Below are 18,652 nucleotides of genomic sequence, written 5' to 3'. Positions count from 1 at the left end.
GATTTTCCCATTTGCAGTATTTGGAGCCCCGAGACCAGGTTCAGTCACACACGTGTATAACTCCTAGAACATATCACCTCCCACCGCAGCAAATGTAGATGAATTAGAGCCCTCATGTATCATTTTTTTTCCCCCTAGAGGTCACAGACAGACTGGGAGGAGGGATCACAAATGTATAATATGAAACCAGTTTAAGAAGTAAGAAGATGGGTGGTTCTCTAGAGCAGCGGTCCCCAACCTTGTTGGCACCAGGGACTGGTTTTGTGGAAGACAATTTTTCCACAGACCGGGGATGGTTTTGGGATGATTCAAGCACATTACCTTTATTGTGCACTTTATTTCTATTATTATTACATTGTAATGTATAATGAAATAATGATACAACTCACCATGATGCAGAATCAGTGGGAGCCCTGAGCTTGTTTTCACTTGCCACTCACTGATAGGGCCTTGATATGAGTCTGCAAGCAGTCGATTTATTGTGGTCACTGTGCAGTCAAACCTCTCTGCTAATAATAATCTGTATTTGCAGCCGCTCCCCAGCGCTAGCATCGCCACCTCAGCTCTACCTCAGATCATCAGGCATTAGATTCTCATAACGAGCGCACAACCTAGATCCCTCACATGCGCAGTTCACAGTAGGGTTCACGGTGCTATGAGAACCTAATGCCGCCGCTGATCTGACAGGACGCGGAACTCAGGAGGTAATGCGAGCGATGGGAGCGGCTGTAAATACGGATGAAGCTTCGCTCACTCACCCGCCGCTCACCTCCTGCTGTGCGGCCCGGTTCCTAACAGGCCATAGACCGGTACTGGTCCGTGGCCCAGGGGTTGGGGACCCCTGCTCTAGAGGGTCACCACTGGTGGGCAAATCAAACAAACTCTACAAAATCGGAGATTTGCCACGGGAGACAGTATGAGATGGGGGAAGCTCAAGAGAAAAGGAGGGAAGGACCAGGACAGCACCACAGGAGCCAAAATTGTAATTAAGTAGTGGTTCTTAAATGCCAGTGTATGAATCAGCTGCGGCAGGCCCCTGTCCAGACGGACTAAACTGGAATCAGTGGCAGTGGGCCCAGGAATCTATACTTTAAACTATTTCCCTAGGGAATTCTGACATTTGCCCAGGTCTGGGAGCCCCATGTTAAGAGGCTCCACCAGGAAAGAGCCCCTCAAAGTTCTATACTAATTCATATAATTCTCACAAGGTTCCTATAAGGAAGGCACTAGTATTATCCCTATTTTACAGATGAGAACACTGAGGCACAGCTCATAAGCAGTGGAGCCTGGATTTGAACCTGGGTAATCTGGCTTCAGAGACCATGATAATATTTCAACAGAACTATTCAAGCAAAACATTAAGGCCCATGGGAAAAAAAGAATAGGAAGAAGTGAGAGGCAAATGAGAACATCATTCTATAGGAATTAGGAAATGATTGTGAGAAACAGACACACCTTCCAGCATGCAGAGCTAGGGACAAATTTGGTGAAATGCTTTTCTTCAGGGCAGTACAAGGACAACAGTGGTCTCAGTGACAGCCCCCAGATCATTCAAATTCTGTCACGAAAAAAAGAGTAGATTATTTCTAGCAGACTCTACATGAAATAGTGACAAATATATTTAAGAATGATGCTGAACATGAATTAACTCTTCACACGTAGCACCCAGAAGGTCCCATCAAGGGAAACATGCTGATTTCTGAACATTCTGCCTAAGGAAATTTTTATTCCACTGTATGTTATGTTCCCATTGCCTAAAAGCCCTCCTTTTTTGTCTAATCTATGATGTCATGCTTATTTGCCCTCTTCTGACCTAAACAGTAATGAAATTGAGGTCCTTGTAAAAAAAAAAACTCTCCTCTTCAGAGCCACGACACTAAAAGCTTATTCAGATATGAGACAGTTGTATTGATAATATCTAGTCTAGACATAGGGGCTCACGAAAGAAGGTACAATTACAGTTTTTAGTCTGGAGTTGAGGTCTTCAGGTTTTCTAAAAATCTAATTTTAATATGCATTATTTTTGTAGAGATGGTAAGAGAGCAAACATCTTGCTCAGTCTTCACCAGAGCAGTTAATTGTGTTTCTTCTCTCTACATCCTCCAGCGCTGTCAAAGTCAGTAACTGACCCTGTGATTGGTGGGCAGGTTTTTTTTCTGGCAGCTATCCCTGGGGCACTGTGCCCCTAAACGAAATGCTGAGAAGCCGGCCCCTCACCATCCCAGCACAGGAGTGGCGTTTCCTGAGTTCCCACCAGAGGAGTCATGGACCTGCTCAGGGTCCAAACTTAATTTAACAAGATGGCAGTTTGGCCTGTGTTGCCAGAGGGATGGCCCACGTGTGACCCTTTTTCACAGAGCACAGGTATTTGCCAGAATTGAAGACAGAAAAGAAAATTCCTCTTCCTCTGGAGATCTCTGCTGCTCATCTTGGTGCCACTGAAGTAGCAAAGTGAGATGTTACAGTAAAAGGCCCACCCATGTTGTTATAAAGCAGGAGAGGCCGACAACCCAAGTAACTTAGGATTAGCAGAACTATAGCAGGTGCTGCAATCAGCACAATTCTTAACAAATCATAGGGAAGGTCTTCAGGGCAAAGACAGAGGAGATGCTTCTTTTATATTAATGCAGACAAATAATTGTTGAACGGATAGACGAAGGCACATCCATCTACTCTGGTTTTTTACCCCTAAGAGGACTTGAGAGTTCTCCCCACCTCCTCTTTCTTGCCCTTCTCTCCCTCTTATCTCCTCCCAGATGTTACTAGACAGTTGACCATTTACTGCTATGGAAACCACTCAGACGTGTTGTGTGTCTACTCTAGCCTTCCACGCTACCCTTTTCAAAGCCTGCCCCGCACTGTCATGGCTTTACCAAAATTCTAACCTGATCGTATCAGTCCTCTGACCACACCCTTCTATGCTTCCTCCTTCTCCCAGAGTGGTTGAAATGTCATGGGTGTACTTCCCAAACCGACCCCAGCCCACTGCTGCAATCCACAGTAGGCTTCACCAGCACACCTCGGCCATCTGCTCCCAGACACCAAACCATCATGGCTCGGTCCCACCCTCACGCCTCTGAACAGGCAGGTACCTCAGCCTGAAAAGTCCCCTTTCTCTTACTCAGCCCTCAGCACCGTCTCCATTGCTACATCTGTTCTAAAGACTCTCCTGGAAACCCAGGCAAAATAAATCCAACTCTTCCCTACGCTTCCTCTTCTCGGGTTCCCCCATCAGTGTTCCAACAGTGTTTACAAGGCTGTCCCAGCTACTCAACCAGTCTGAAGACACTCAAGTTGGTGAGGTACAAACATGGATCTGTTTTATCTTTCAGATGGCTTCTACCTACTTTGTTGCAGCCGGCTCTCCTTTCCTCTGGGCAGCAAGCTCCCTTAATTATACTTCATTCTATCCTGTAATCCTTCAGTCACTTCTCCATCTCCCCTGGGCAGGCTGGACAAGGGCAGGGAGCGCATCTGCTCTCTGACACAGTCCCCCTTTTACATAAGGTATCAGAGTGAGGGGAAGCAGGAGAAGGTTCCTTTTGTCACTTAGCTTCAGTGGTGAGGTTGTGGGCAACTCTGTTGTTTCTCACAGCTGGTGGGTGGGAATCATTGTATAGTCAGTGTGGTCAGATGGAAGCCCAAAAATCCCACTAAAGAGGACTGAGTCCCCAAAAGGTACCCTAAGCATTGGCAGTTCCTTCCCAGGTGAATCAACAGCAACTTCCAGCTGACCCCGCTGTCCCCCCATCCCCCCTCCACTCCCCACTCCTAGAGGTATCACTCACGTCACTCTGAGGTCCATTCCTCTTTGTCTTTTTTTTTTTTTTTTTACATCTTTATTGGAGTATAATTGCTTTACAATGGTGTGTTAGTTTCTGCTTTATAACAAAGTGAATCAGTTATACATATATCCCCATATCTCTTCCCTCTTGCGTCTCCCTCCCTCCCACCCTCCCTATCCCACCCCTCTAGGTGGTCACAAAGCACCGAGCTGATCTCCCTGTGCTATGCGGCTGCTTCCCACTAGCTATCTACCTTACGTTTGGTAGTGTATATATGTCCATGCCACTCTCTCACTTTGTCACAGCTTACCCTTCCCCCTCCCCATATCCTCAAGTCCATTCTCTAGTAGGTCTGTGTCTTTATTCCCGTCTTACCCCTAGGTTCTTCATGACATTTTTTTTTTCTTAAATTCCATATATATGTGTTAGCATACGGTATTTGTCTTTCTCTTTGTCTTTCGACACAAACTTGCTGAAACAATTGGGAGCTCTTGTGGGGTTTATTGTTAGAGAATTTCACCTGGTAGACCTATGGAAGCTACAATAAAATCTTGAGAAGGAAAATATGTGCTCTGTGCTCAAGTTTAAAGTAAATATTCTGAAGGTCACCTAATTTATTGTAGATCCTTTTTCAATTCTTTTTTTTTTTTTTCTTTCTCTTTGCTCTCTTAGGAATCTGGCTACAGGCTACATTAGATAATCATATGGAGCCAATCACTTTTTTAAACCTTGTAATTTTAAATCCTAAAAATCCATATATCCTTAAATTACAATTAGAGAAATTAGGCCCAGCATTTCTCAAAGTATGCTCTGAAGAACTCAGAGATGTTCTGTGAAGACATGGCTCAGTGGTCAAATACATTTGGGAAACATCATATTCTCTAGAGCCCCCTCCTATTCTATATTCTATTTATTTTCTCCAGAGTCACCATCAATATTGGCATATCAAAAGCTCTGAGAAGTTCTGCAGTAAATGAACCTGTTTAACATTATTGAACCTAAGATTTTGCAAAATTATTTGTGCTCTGAATTTCCTGCCCCAACTTTTTAACCTGTGTGACACCTATTGACCCAGTTTGGAACCTACTGGCTTTTGTGATGAGGCAGAGTTGAATGCCAGAAAGAGTATTAAGAAATGGCAGTTACTGGGCCTGGATCTGTCTGCTTTGTATCCCGGAACCCCCTCGGTGTTACTTCTCTGGCATCTGTAAAACATGGCATGCTTCAGCTCATTGCAGCTCTAACCTTCGGAAAGATAGGCATTCAGAAATGATTTCGTGCCTTTTTATGGCTAAAAATAGAAAAAGAAAATGATTTCAATGGTTCAGCTGCTGAAAACTAATAGTAAAGCACCAGTAGCTCTCTGTGTGTGTTCAGCAAACCCATGAAAATTCTGCCTGATTAGGTTTTTAAAACCTTTATATGAAGCATTTGTCAAAAGCAGAAAAAAATTTGTTTTAAAAAGAACAACAGATTAATTTTAAACCATTTGAATCTAAGATATGATAAAAGTCAAGGAAGTAAGTTATCAACAATTTTAGTTTTGTAAACAATTTTAGTTTTTGTATAAAATATATTTTATGTGTTTTGTAATATGCTAGTGTTCTTTTTAGATATTACTAAACACAGATAACACCCAGGCTATGAAAACCATAGAAATCTGGATTAATCAGTTTTTGGAATGTGGTTTTATCAGGGTGTTACAAATTAAAAAAGAGAAAAAATAACTATTTTGTATTTCTCCAAGGTTATTAGATAGAAATAAAAATTAATCCAACAAATATTATAAATTAGAGCATTTAGAATCTTAATTTTAAAATTATGAAACTATACAAATAAGAGTAGTTCTAAAAAATGTCCATGAAACCTGTTTTTTCTGTTTTGTTTTCAATCTAACTTAATTCTTCCACCCCAGTTAAATATTTCAGATTTCCTCGCAGTGGGATTCAGGCTTATTACTGAAGGGTTCTAGCACCTGAGAATGGCATCTGTCTTCCTGTCACTGTGCCAACTCCTTGGGCGACAAATGAGGGATTTCCCCTTTTTTTTCCGGTCTTCCCTCCAATGAGGGAGAGACAGCCTCCTACCTCAGGAAGAGCACCATTTCTCATTACAATTGGTTCCTTTCCTCTACTTTGTGTGAGAGAAAGGCTTGAGATGAAATCCTTTGTCTTTTTAGATATGATTTTTGTTTTCTCACTATTCTTACTGACGTCTTTGTGTGGTGCAGTGGCTGGGATCCCATTGCATTTACATGGCAACCAGGAAATCAGTCATTCACAGTTGCCATGGTAACCAGAGGGGGGCAGGGAGGAGAAGTGCATTTGATCACAGTCGGCTGTGTCCCTTCCTGGAACACTACAGAATTTTTAGACAGAGGTCATTATGAACACAACAATAACAAAAAAATACTTTTTGGCATCAAGACAGCTGTGTCCTGGCATCACAAAACATCCTGTGTAGGAGGGTGTGGGTGAGCGTGAGGCAGACATCGCAAGGAGGCCAAGGACATTGCCTTCTCCCCTCAGAGCTCAGGGTGCTGACCTGGTCGCCTAGTAAATCTGTAGAGGGAGGTCTGTGAGCAGCAGCTCCACACTGAATTGCCCAAGCTTCTCTTTAAAGCTTCAGGTCTGCAAAGTAAAAGCAGGTAACCAATGTTGTGCAGGACAGTGAGTATCTCGGTGTGGGTGGGAAACACAGCTCCGCTTTTATGGTAAAAGGAGCCCCAAACTGAGGAAGTGGGGCAGGAGGTGCTGTCCCAAGAAAAACGGAAGTGTCTGTTAAGTTGTTTCCTGCCACATCTGCTTCTGGAGCTGAAGGTCGTCAGATTTCAAATTTTTAAAAAAAGTCATGTGAGGTTAACCAATAAGGTTATCTTTTACAAGCATGATAATTAGAATCCTTAATCAATAGGCAGATTATGTTTTATAATAGACAACAGGGGCCCTGGAGTCCAGGAACAGACTTGGTTCCTCTATTTATCTAGTCTGATCTTTGGGAGCCAGAAATGACCTATAACCAATCACATTTATAACTAAAGTCGAGAATGCACTACTTGATCTTAAAAGTCTTCTAAGGGCAATATCCTCATAGGCCAGGAGATAAGAAGGTTACTCTATGAATGTAGATCCTTTTCTTCGCAAAGGGAGGAAAAAATCTCTCATCTTCCTTTTTTTTTTTTAACAGCAGAATGTTACTATTTTCCTCTTTTGAAGATGAAATGAGCAAACTTTTGATTTCCACCTCTCCTTCCTCCAAATTGCCCCTCCCCCACTACACACACACACACACACACACACACACACACACACTCTCTCTCTCTCTCTCTCTCTCTCTCTCTCTCTCTCTCTCTCTCTCTCACACTCTCACTCTCCCTTGTGTTCATCTCAATAAATAGCTCCAGCCTTCATCATTCACTTTAGAGTCTTTCTGACTCTTCCTTCTCCCACATTCAATTTAGCAGCAAATTCTTACAGGTCTGGTTTCAAAATATATCCTGAATTCAATCTTTTCTCACAACCTTTATTCATCATACCCAAGCCTCCTTATCTTTGTAAATTCTAAAAGAGTCTCCTGACTGGTCTCTGAGTTTCTATTATATCTACTTACATCCTGGTCTCATAATGAAAGTCAGATCATGCCACGCCCCCGTTCAGACCACTCTCCACCCACCCACAGCTGTACCTAACACTCAGAATGCAACCATGACCCACAGAATGCTGCCTGACATGGCCCCTGGCTGCCTCTCCCCTTCACTTTCCTGTTCATGCATTCTACTCTACCCATGCTGACCTCTTTGCTGTTCTTTGAATACATCAAGCATTCCCTCATCCCAGGGTCTTTGCATTTGTGGGAATGTTCTTCCTGACATCACTTCCTTCAAGTCTCCAAATGTTGGCTCCTACAAGAAGGTCTTTGTATCAGCCCGAGTCTTGGTAGGAAATAGAAGACACACATTTCTTACAAGAATGAAGGGACTTGTTACAGAGGTGTGTGCATGGTTAAGGAAACCAACAGCAAGATTTGATGCCACGTCTAGGCTTGAAGGGGCAAAAGGAAGAAATAGCGTTGCAGGAGCGCTGAGAAAGCTGCAGCCCTGGAGACCCATGGGGCTGCCCAGAGGGAGCTGTGGTAACTGCGGGGAGGAGACCAGGGCCAGAGCAGAATGTGTAGGAATAAACACACTGACCTCACTTTTGGTGTGTTGGCCAAGCACAGCTGGAAACCCGAGTCCAAGGCAGTTGAGTACTGTACACGTTCTCTATTGTTGCATCACAAATTACCCCAAAACACAACGGCTTGGGACTTCCCTGGTGGCACAGTGGTTGAGAGTCTGCCTGCCGATGCAGGGGACACAGGTTCGTGCCCCAGTCCAGGAGGATCCCACATGCCACGGAGTGGCTGGGCCCGTGAGCCATGGCCACTGAGCCTGCGCGTCCGGAGCCTGTGCTCCGCAACGGGAGAGGCCACAACAGTGAGAGGCCCGCATACTGCAAAACAAAACAAAAAAACAAAAACAAAACAAAACAAAAAACAGCGGCTTGAAACAATAAACATTTATTATCTCTTACAGTTTCTGTGGGTCAGGAATTCGGAAGCAGCGTATCTTGAGGTTTCCGGCCCCAGGTCTCACATAAGATAGCAGTCAAGATGTCAGTTTTTTTGAAGGGGTGGAAGACTCATTTCCAAGGTGGCTCACTTAACATGGTTGGCAAGCTGTTGCTGGTTTTTGGTAGGAGGCCTAAAATCCTGCCCCCAGGTGGGCCTCCACAGGGCTACGTGAGTGTCCATGCAACATGGTACCCGGCTTCCCCCCAGAGTGAGTCATCCAAGAACCCAGGTGGAAGCTATAGGGTCTTTTATGAACCAGCCTTGGAAATCACACACTGTCACCTTGGCTGCATTCTACTAGTCACATAGATCCATCTAGGGGATGAGACCACACAAGCTGTGAATAGCAGAAGGCAAGAATGATTGGAGGCCATCTTGGAGATACCATCAGGCCCAGAGCAAACCAAAGAGGGTGGAGAATTAATTGAAAAGAGTGGGCAAAAGGTGGAAATCAGGGAGTAACCAGTAGCCTTCCTGACCATCCTACTTAAAATATTGTATGCCACTCTGTTCTCCTTTATTTTTCTTCTCAAGACTTAATGCTGCTTGACATAACAAGTATCTATTTGTTAACTATTTTATTTTTGATTCCCCTACCATCATATAAACTCCTTCAGATAAGAGCCTTCAACTCTTTTGTTTTCCGCTGGCACCTAATAAGCTTCCAATAAATAATTGTGTAGCTGAATGTATAAATTATACCCAATTTTAGATAAAAAGTAAATGCTTTTAAATGACCAATCCAGTGATATCCTCACTTTTTTAAACTGAAAGTTTATTTTGCCCCCAAAAGAATACTACTACTCAGTGAATTAGAATTTGCCTCTGGGAGTTTTACAAGCAACACAGTTGTCTCTTGGTCTTTTCTTCCTCTTCATATGGTGGTGGTGGTGGTATTTTTCCCTTCATTTTAAGGTCAAGTTCTCATTTTTATCCTCTTAAAATAAAGTAAGTTACATTGCCTTTTGTTTATTTGGCTCTCAGTTGAGTTCTGTTTTCAGAGGTCTTATTTATTTTTTATAAATTGATTTATTTAATTTATTTATTTTTGGCTGTGTTGGGTCTTTGTTGGTATGCGCGGGCTTTCTCTAGTTGTGGTGAGTGGGGGCTACTCTTTGCTGCAGTGCGCAGGCTTCTCACTATGGTGGCCTCTCATTGCGGAGCACAGGCTCTAGGCATGCGGGCTTCAGTAGTTGTGGCACATGGGCTCAGTAGTTGTGGCTCGCGGGTTGTAGAGCACAGGCTCAGTAGTTCTGGTGCACAGGCTTCGTTGCTCCGCGGCATGTGGGATCTTCCCCAACCAGGGCTCGAACCTGCATTGGCAGGCGGATTCTTAACCACTGCACCACCAGGGAAGTCTCCAGAGGTCTTATTTAAAACAATGGCTCTCATGAAAAAAATGAACCCTTCCCTTTTAATCTTCCCCCTTATTTCCCCTCTTCTATTTTTTCCTAAAACCTGCCAAGGGCAACTGTGGGAACTTCTGTGGCACCTGTGAGGCTACAGAGATTGCTGACCTCTGGTTACTGAGGGTCAGAAGAGAACAGATTGCAAGCAGAGAACATTGCTCGTGGAGCCCACGTTCACGATGTCCTCCCTATTGACTGACCGTGAGAAGAAGAAGGCTGCCCCAGGAGCATCTGTACCCGAATCTAGAGTGGGTGGAGGATGGCTTTTCTCCTCCAGCAGCCCTAGAGGGTGCATCATTAACACCTTTCCAGATACGAAGTGGGAGAAACTGATCCCTTATGTTATGAAGCAGCTTCCCTTGGAGTGGAGGAGACAAGCTGGTTGTCAAAGTAGTGAGATGACATGACTTGATGCCCCGTGTGCATACCTATCATTCCACACAACATCTGCACAGAAGCAGTCGTTGTAACTGCTTTTTGTAATGTGGTACACCTAGTTTCACCATCCGTACCGGAGCCAGCAGCTTTTATCTTTTGTTAATACTAACCTAATCCTGGCCATCAGCTCAGTTGGGTAGAGTGTGGTGCTACTTCATAACCTTCATCATTTACATGTATTATAAATGTGAATAATGAGTAATGCTTGTAAAGTTCACTCATTCATTTAACAAAGATTTAGTGAGTGCTTACTATGTATAAGGCACCATCAAGACCCTGGCTAATCAAGTTGAGCACACAGTTATCTTCCTAGAAATTTAGGGGTAGAAAGGTGTTTTTATTTTCCCATCTGATGATTGTTGTAAGTGGCGGGTCTTTGAAGAATTTCCCTAGACTATTATTACAGAATAAAATGGGAGTCTGTCTCACTAACGATTAAGCAAATCCAGTCATTCTGAACACTTTATTTTCTTCCTTGAAATCTTATTTTTCTCTAGTGGTGTCCTCTCAGTTATGGGCAAGTACAACTTTTTTCCCTCTTGACTGCATTATTTGAGGTTATTGTTGCCACCTTCTTCAGGTATAAAACCATTGATGTATGTAATCCTTAAGTAAGGATTCAGGTCATGTAGTTTCCCATGCTTATATCGGAGCACCAAGTGTGTTTAAACGGACTTTGTTTTTAAGTCATATTTATGCTGTCAGTTTTCAGCTAGTATAACTCGACTTTCTAGATGCAAAAATTTGGTGGTGGGGAGTTAGGGGGAATGTCTGTTAATATTTAATAGCAAGCAAATGGCTTGGCTGTGGTCTGGGTGAATTTCAGTATTTTGAGCTGGGAAAGAATCAGTGACAATCACTGGTCTTGAGCAAGTAACCCATTCTTTTCATTTGAAAACAAAGCCATTAATGACAATGTATAACTAATGACAGACTTGCTTCCTAACATGATACTGTAGGATGTAATTTTTTTAAATTATAAATAAATCTACAGATGTTTGGCTTATAATCTTCCTCCTAAAATTAATCTCTGTACCTCACTTGAAATGCTTTTGCCTTCATTCATACATGCAACAAATATTTATTGCACACCTACTATGTGCTGTGCACTGCACACTGTACCAGAGATACAGCATTGAGTAGGACATGACCTATGTGTTCTAGAATTCCACAGGTGGTAGAGGATGGAGAAAGGGAAACACACAAGGACAATACAGTGTGATAAGAGCTATAATCAGGATAAGCAATAGGCGATTTGTGGAGGAGCAGGGGTAACAACTAACCCAGCCATTTCCTTTGAGAAAACTGTACAAGTGAAAGTAGCAATTTGCTAAGAAATCTTATTTATTGACGACGTTTGCCAAATCAGTCATTTGAGATTTTCACATTTACTATACACCGGCGAATCTTCTCTGCTGAAATTACCCTGTGTAATCATACAAGTAATACTTAAAGAATGTTGAATAACTTCTTACAAAAGTAACTTGAATCATTTTTGTAACATTTCATGGGAAGTTATAGCAAATATTTCACATAACTGAAAATGCACTTTCCAAGTTTACAGATTGTGAGGAGAGCCATCAACTGACATACCTTCACAAGAGCTTTCTACATATACTGGGCCTTCATTACCATCTAAGTAAATAAACAGATTTTGCCTCTCTGTTTAATATTCTTACTTGGTTGGCATTTCAAGATATTTCCTGTTTCAGCATCAATAGCACATTTTCCTTCTCTTCTCATTTTCGAATTCCTAAAACATTTTGGGTCATATTTTAAGCAGCCTTGGTGGTTTGTTTACTCCTTCTCTTAAAATTCTGTAAAACGTATGCTCTTGTATCTTCAAAGTGGTCAGTAGTACTCATAACTTTCTTCCACGGGACCTAATGGTTCAGATTCCCCTAAAGTTAACAAACATGTACTGAGCACACACAGCATACAGAGACCAGAGATACAGCCCTGCCCTCAGACAGCACTCAGTCTAGTTAGACCCCAGCGGACTTGGGAGTAGAGACAGATTCACCACCCAACACTCAACATCACAATTCCCTCCCCAGCGCCTATGGTTCTGTTTCTGAAATTCTATCACAGGAAAATCCAAAGCGAGAAACTTAAGACTTATGAGAAAACTAGAGCTGGGGAGATCAAGGTCATAAGCAAACCTACGAATATTCTTTACAGTAGGGAAATCACCAAAGACACGATGACAGAAGGTCCCCAAACATCTTTTATTGCCCAGCCTTTTGCCACCATATTTACCATCAAAATAGATCACCCTTTCTGGGAATGTATTTGGCAGAGGAAATCAAATCTTGCCTTTCTGCCTTGCCTGCCAATTACTGGAGTTATTATCGTATAGCTTTTCTTTCAAGACATTTCAAAATGATTTACTCCTGTGATGTTAATCTCACTGATTCGTATCCTTTAATTCTGACGTTCTTTTCAAAGGATTGCTTTTCCCAGACTTTGCTTGTGTACAATGTTCTCTAACCTCTGCCAAACTTCATTGCTGACTCCCTCTTCTTGATCTTGTTGCTTGTTTCCTGTTGTCCCTGCTTTTCTGTATGCATCTTCTGAGACTTTTAGAGGGGACAAGTTGTATTTTGCAGAATTGCTCTTTGTTTTTATGGTAAGAATGCACTTGGTTTAAACTCTTTCATTACCCTAGTGGACAGTCCAGCCCTACCTTCCACTGGTGGAGGATTTGAAACATTTTCTGGGAAGACCAGAACTTCAGATATGAAGCAGGCAGTGTCCACTCAGGGAGTGTCTGGCCTTTGTTCCTACTTAAGCTGGCCAAACCCTCCCTGTGCACAGCTGTTTGGATCCACAGCCAGGCCTCTATGGCTCTTTCTTGCCTGTCTCCAGCTCTGATTCAACTGCCTTCCCCAGCTCCTGTGTGCGTCCTTTCTGTGTCCCTCCATACCCGGTGTCTCTTCACCAAGACCTCCCGCTTCATGATTAGCCCACCTCCAGCACCCCTCGGCTTCCATCTACCCTTTGTCTCTGAGCCCACACCCTCCTTCCTTCCCTTCCCATCAACTCTTGTATTTGTTAGGAAAGCAAATTTCTTGAACTCATTGATCATTGGCAACCTCCCCAGGGCTTTATGTATGTAGTACAAACATATACACTTGGGTTAGCAATCCAAATGAGTTCAATCGTGGTGACATTTCAGGCAATGTGAGGGAAGAATCTGGGGAACTTCACACTATCCAGTTAGCCCCCTAGTTAGCCCCGCCCAGGCAAAGGGAAAGGAGAACTCATGCTTCTCTGGAGGAAGAGGTAGCCATGGCTTGGCAAACCCCTTGTCCTATTAACTTTTGTGCTGAGCTATGCAGCAGAGACTGACATTTCCCATTTGTGAGGGTCAGCGGCACTCTCTCTCTCTCTCTCTCTCTCTCTCTCTCTCTCTCTCTCTCTCTCTCTCTCTCTCTCTCTCAAGAAGGATTAGTTCTACCCACCCTGACCCCTGACTCTCTTTAAACCAAATATGATTCAGTCTCCTTGGCTCCCTAACAGCTGGGGGTAGGCTCAGATGTCTCGGAGGAGGGAATGGTCGTGCTGACACAGAGATCAGATCATGACTATGCCTCTTTTTCAAAAGAAGTCTTTAAAGAGACTTCCATTCCTTTTAGTTGATCCAAGAAATGCCTGGAATTCTGGATTTTCTGTGATAAGATAACAGCTCAATGATTCATTTATTTATTCCTTTTTAAAAATTTATTAAATTTATTTTATTTTTGGCTGTGTTGGGTCTTTGTTACTGCATGGGCTTTCTCTGTTTGCAGTGAGTGGGGGCTGCTCTTTGTTGGGGTGCACGGGCTTTTCATTGAGGTGGCTTCTCTTGTTGCAGAGCACGGGCTCTAGGCACATGGGCTTCAGTAGTTGTGGCTTCAGTAGTCATGGCATGCGGGCTCTAGAGTGCAGGCTCAGTAGTTGTGGCACACGGGCTCAGTAGTTGTGGCTTGCAGGCTCTAGAGCGCAGGCTCGGTAGTTGTGGCGCCCAGGCTAAGTTGCTCCACGGCATGTGGGATCTTCCCGGACCAGGGCTCGAACCCATGTCCCCTGCATTGGCAGGTGGATTCTTAACCACTGCACCACCAGGAAAGCCTCCATTTATTTATTCTTGATGACTATTTGGCACAACAGTTAAGCAAGCCATTAAATGTATCATTCATGCATATGAGTGGACAGGATTTATTAATATACGAATTCACCTTCTTATTCTCATTTCACCATTCTGTCTCCAGCGCAGCCCACACATGCCCTCAAGGAGCTGCAGTGCTGGTTAGTTGCTGGCTCCTTCCGGAGACAATAGAATAAGGAAGGGGAGAGAGAGACCCATACTCCATACTGAGATATGGGCGGAAAAGCAGGGAGGGCTTAGCCAGAGAAGGCAAGTCAATCAAAACAGTAAAGAAATAGCTGAGCAAGGCAAGGGGGGAGGACAGAGGGAGGAACAGTATTTAACAAGATTAGAGGAAGAGTCTGGGGATTTGGCATGAGAGGCTCTGGGACAGCTGTGAGGTGGCAAAAACCCGAGAATTGTGGGGTGGCAAAAACCCGAGGGGATGTGGAAAGGGTTTCTGCTTATTAATTAGTTTCTGGCTTATGGATTAGTCTCTGGCTTATAAATTAGTGTACTTTAAGTCTCCTTGCATCTGGAAATGCAAGTAAAGAATAGCTTTCTTTCCTTTTTTTGTTTTTTCCTGTTTCTTTTAAAAATTTATTTTCTAAATAACTTTTTGTTGCCAGACTGTGCTTCTTTATAAGCAGTTCAGTGCAGAAATGAAACCAGGAGTTGCCCCAGGATTGTTTAGGGTTACCTAGAGAACAAATATTGAGAATTTGGTACGTATGTACCATGGCTTTCTGCAGACGATTTGAAAAAAAAAAAAAAAAAAATAGAGGGATCATTGTTCCTTACCCCATGACCAACTTCTCATATCAGAAACTTCCTTTTTTTCCCTTCCCCAGGCACCCGAAGGAAAACAACAGCAGTTTTGGAATTTCTGCCAATGATGCTTTTTCATTACACAAACTTCTGTTAAGTGCCTGCTATGTGACAAGTAAAGATGAATGGAACCTGGCCCTAGCCTTAAGGGCTGATACTGATGAGTGAGGTGGACATATTAACAACTTGTTAAAACACTGCAGTTAGTGCCTCTATGGAGACAGAGGCAAGGCACTGTGCACTCATGGGGCAAGGAAGACCTGCCTCTGTTTGCATGGTCAGGGGAGGTTTTTGAGAGAAGCTGAGTCTGAAGGGATAAGTGGGGGTCACCAGCAGAAAAATGGAGGAAAGAATAAGGGCGTTTCTGGCAAAAGGAAGAGCATATGCCAAGATGCAGAGGAGAAAAGAGCATGGCCCCAGGAGACACCATGAAGGTGGGTGTAGAACGGGTGGATGTAGGGTTGCAACAGGTTAGCTAAGAAGTTTAGGATGTAGGTGGGTGGTGTTACAGAAGGCCTCGTATGCCATGCAAAGGAATTAAGACTTGTATCCTGCAAGCAATGAGGAAGGGAGATTCTGAAAAATTATAGCAGGGCAGTGATTTGCTCACCTCTTCATTTTAGAGATGGACTTCTAGTGGGCATGGCTTAGAAGAGAGACTGAGGTAGGAGGACAAAGTAGAAAGTATTGCAGTCATCTAGGGAAAACCAAAGTATTGTTGGAATAAGACCATGGCCACGGTAATAGACAGGAAGAGTTTGGTGGAAGAGATAATTTCATGGCGGGTATGAAGGATGAGGAACATTTTTTTTTTTGCGGCACGTGGGCCTCTCACTGCTGTGGCCTCTCCCGTTGCGGAGCACAGGCTCCGGATGTGCAGGCCCAGCGGCCATGGCTCACGGGCCCAGCCGCTCCACGGCATGTGGGATCTTCCCGGACTAGGGCACGAACCCGTGTCCCCTGCATCGGCAGGAGGACTCTCAACCACTGCGCCACCAGGGAAGCCCCATGGATGAGGAACTTTAAATCAGACATGGGGTAACAAAGACAGATGATTCTGATATTCTTATATTCCTGCTCTAGGCAACTGGTTTGCTGTATTCCTCACTCAATAAAATTCAGAAAACAGGAGAACAAGCTTTGGATAAGTCAATATGTATAATGTGGGGACTGTTGATATCAAAGAACTCCAAGGAACATCCAGCTAGGATGCTCAATAACGCAGGAGAGATAACAGACCAAAATCCTGGCCTCCCTATTACCATCGACCTCCTCTGCCCGGTAGATGTAAGAAGTACAGGTATCAGTGCCTACAAACAGGGCCACTGATGACTGCTGAAGCATTTTACAGGCTTCTGTTTTATGTATAGGCTCATGTTTAGTTACTGATGGCATGAACGGTTCATGGTGAGATGTAATTATATCTCCTAAGAAATGGACACTTTAAAATGTAGCTTTTAGCTTTGAAGAGAGGTTGGTTGACATTTCCCAGCAATGGGCAGGTTAACCTACTGAGAGTTTTTTTTTTTGCGGTACACGGGCCTCTCACCATTGTGGCCTCTCCCATTGCGGAGCACAGGCTCCGGATGCGCAGGCTCAGAGGCCATGGCTCACGGGCCCAGCCGCTCCGCGGCATGTGGGATCTTCCCGGACTGGGGCACGAACCCATGTCCCCTGCATCGGCAGGCGGACTCTCAATCACTGCGCCACCAGGGAAGCCCCTACTGAGAGTTTTATAAGGGCCAGATATGGAAGAACAGATCAGAAGGCAGCAGACCAAATTCCTAGATTTTAGTGTCTGAAAGAGATTTCCCTATGTAGACATAAAGATAAGTACTAGCCCCTCTCTGACGGTTGAGGGAGAGAGAAGGGAGGGAGAGAGGATTTAAACCACAGAAAGGACCTGTTTGAATCCAGAGTTCATGCCAGAATCTGCCCCTAGTTTAAAATTAACCAAAGATTTGTTTCAAAAATCTTTCCAACCATTCATAATTGTGCATCTCATTTTTCTTAGACTTGATATCATATATATTTAAATGTTCATTTAAAAGCTTCCAGTAACCTTTGGCACCAAGATTCCTGATTTGGAGGTCATCCATGTCTGATCTTCATTGGGTTGTAGGAGGTTGTGGGAATGTTATCCAATCCTCTTTCATGACTACAGTTCTATTTACTGGTGGTTCAAAAGTAGCTTCTCATTTTAAATCTTGAATCAATCCACTTTGTAATTTTTTGATGTTAGTGAGTTAACATCAGGGTCCTTTTTTTAAAATTTATTTTATTTATTTATTTTTGTCTGTGTTGGGTCTTTGCTACGCGTGGGCTTTCTCTAGTTGTGGCGAGCGGGGGCTACTCTTGGTTACGGTGCACAGGCTTCTCATTGCGGTGGCTTCTCTCGTTGCGGAGCACGGGCTCTAGGTGCGCAGGCTTCAGTAGTTGTGGCATGCGGGCTCAGTAGTTGTGGCTCACGGGCTCTAGAGCACAGACTCAGTAGTTGTGGTGCACGGGCTTAGTTACTCCGCGGCGTGTGGGATCTTCCTGGGCCAGGGCTCGAACCCGTGTCCCCTGCATTGGCAGGAGGATTCTTAACCACTGCGCCACCAGGGAAGCCCCCAGGGTCCTTTTTGATAAAAGATTTCTAGGAAGAAATAAGCAAGCTCTGTTTATGGAACATCAAATCGAAACAAAGAGTATCCTGGGGACTGTCTCAGAACATTCCATAGAAATTAAATTCTGTACCTTCCAGGCTAATGTGATGTAGTCCTCAAGGTGGGTTAGGAAGGCTCACCTGGTGACTTCCCTGATGATAGAGTTATCCTGCATCTGCCTTAGATTTCCAACATTTCTTGTTAGTTTACTTGCTGGAGGGGTAAGGCAAGCCTGGATTGAAAAATAGAGCTGGGAATTAACTGTTGCCCAGGAAGATCAGCTTTCCAGGCACTGATTCTTGAGGAGAGGTTTCTTAATGGTGTTGCCTGGTCACAAGAAGGATTCCCCCAGCCCCACCCTCAGCCTGGGTTTAATCTGTAGCTTCCCCAAAGCACCTTGTGTTCATAGTGGGGAAGAATGACTCACAGGCTGAATAAGTTCAGAGTCCCGAGAGCATTGAGGTTTAGTGGTGAATATCCTACTATGGGGAATCGGGAAACCAAGTACTGGTCCTGCTTTGGCTGCTGACTGCGAGAGTCACTCGCCGTCTCTGAGCATCGATGTCGTCTAAAAATAATAGGAGCTAATATGTATCGAACGAATCCTGTGTTTCAGGAATGATTATTATCATTTTGTGCACCATTTCATTTCATCCTCAGAGTTCTGCTATGGGGTATGACGATAATCGCCTCCATTTTGCAGATGAGGAAATCGAGGCATGTAGAAGTTCATTTGCCCAAGTTCATAAATCAGTAATGACCGCTGGGACTCAAATACTGGTGGGCAGATTGGCCTTCAGTCTC

This window comes from Pseudorca crassidens, chromosome 1 (genome assembly GCF_039906515.1).
Source record: "Pseudorca crassidens isolate mPseCra1 chromosome 1, mPseCra1.hap1, whole genome shotgun sequence".
Classification (NCBI taxonomy): Eukaryota; Metazoa; Chordata; class Mammalia; order Artiodactyla; family Delphinidae; genus Pseudorca; species Pseudorca crassidens.
The sequence above is the reverse complement of the archived record's forward strand: the minus strand, read 5'-3'. Positions refer to the sequence as shown.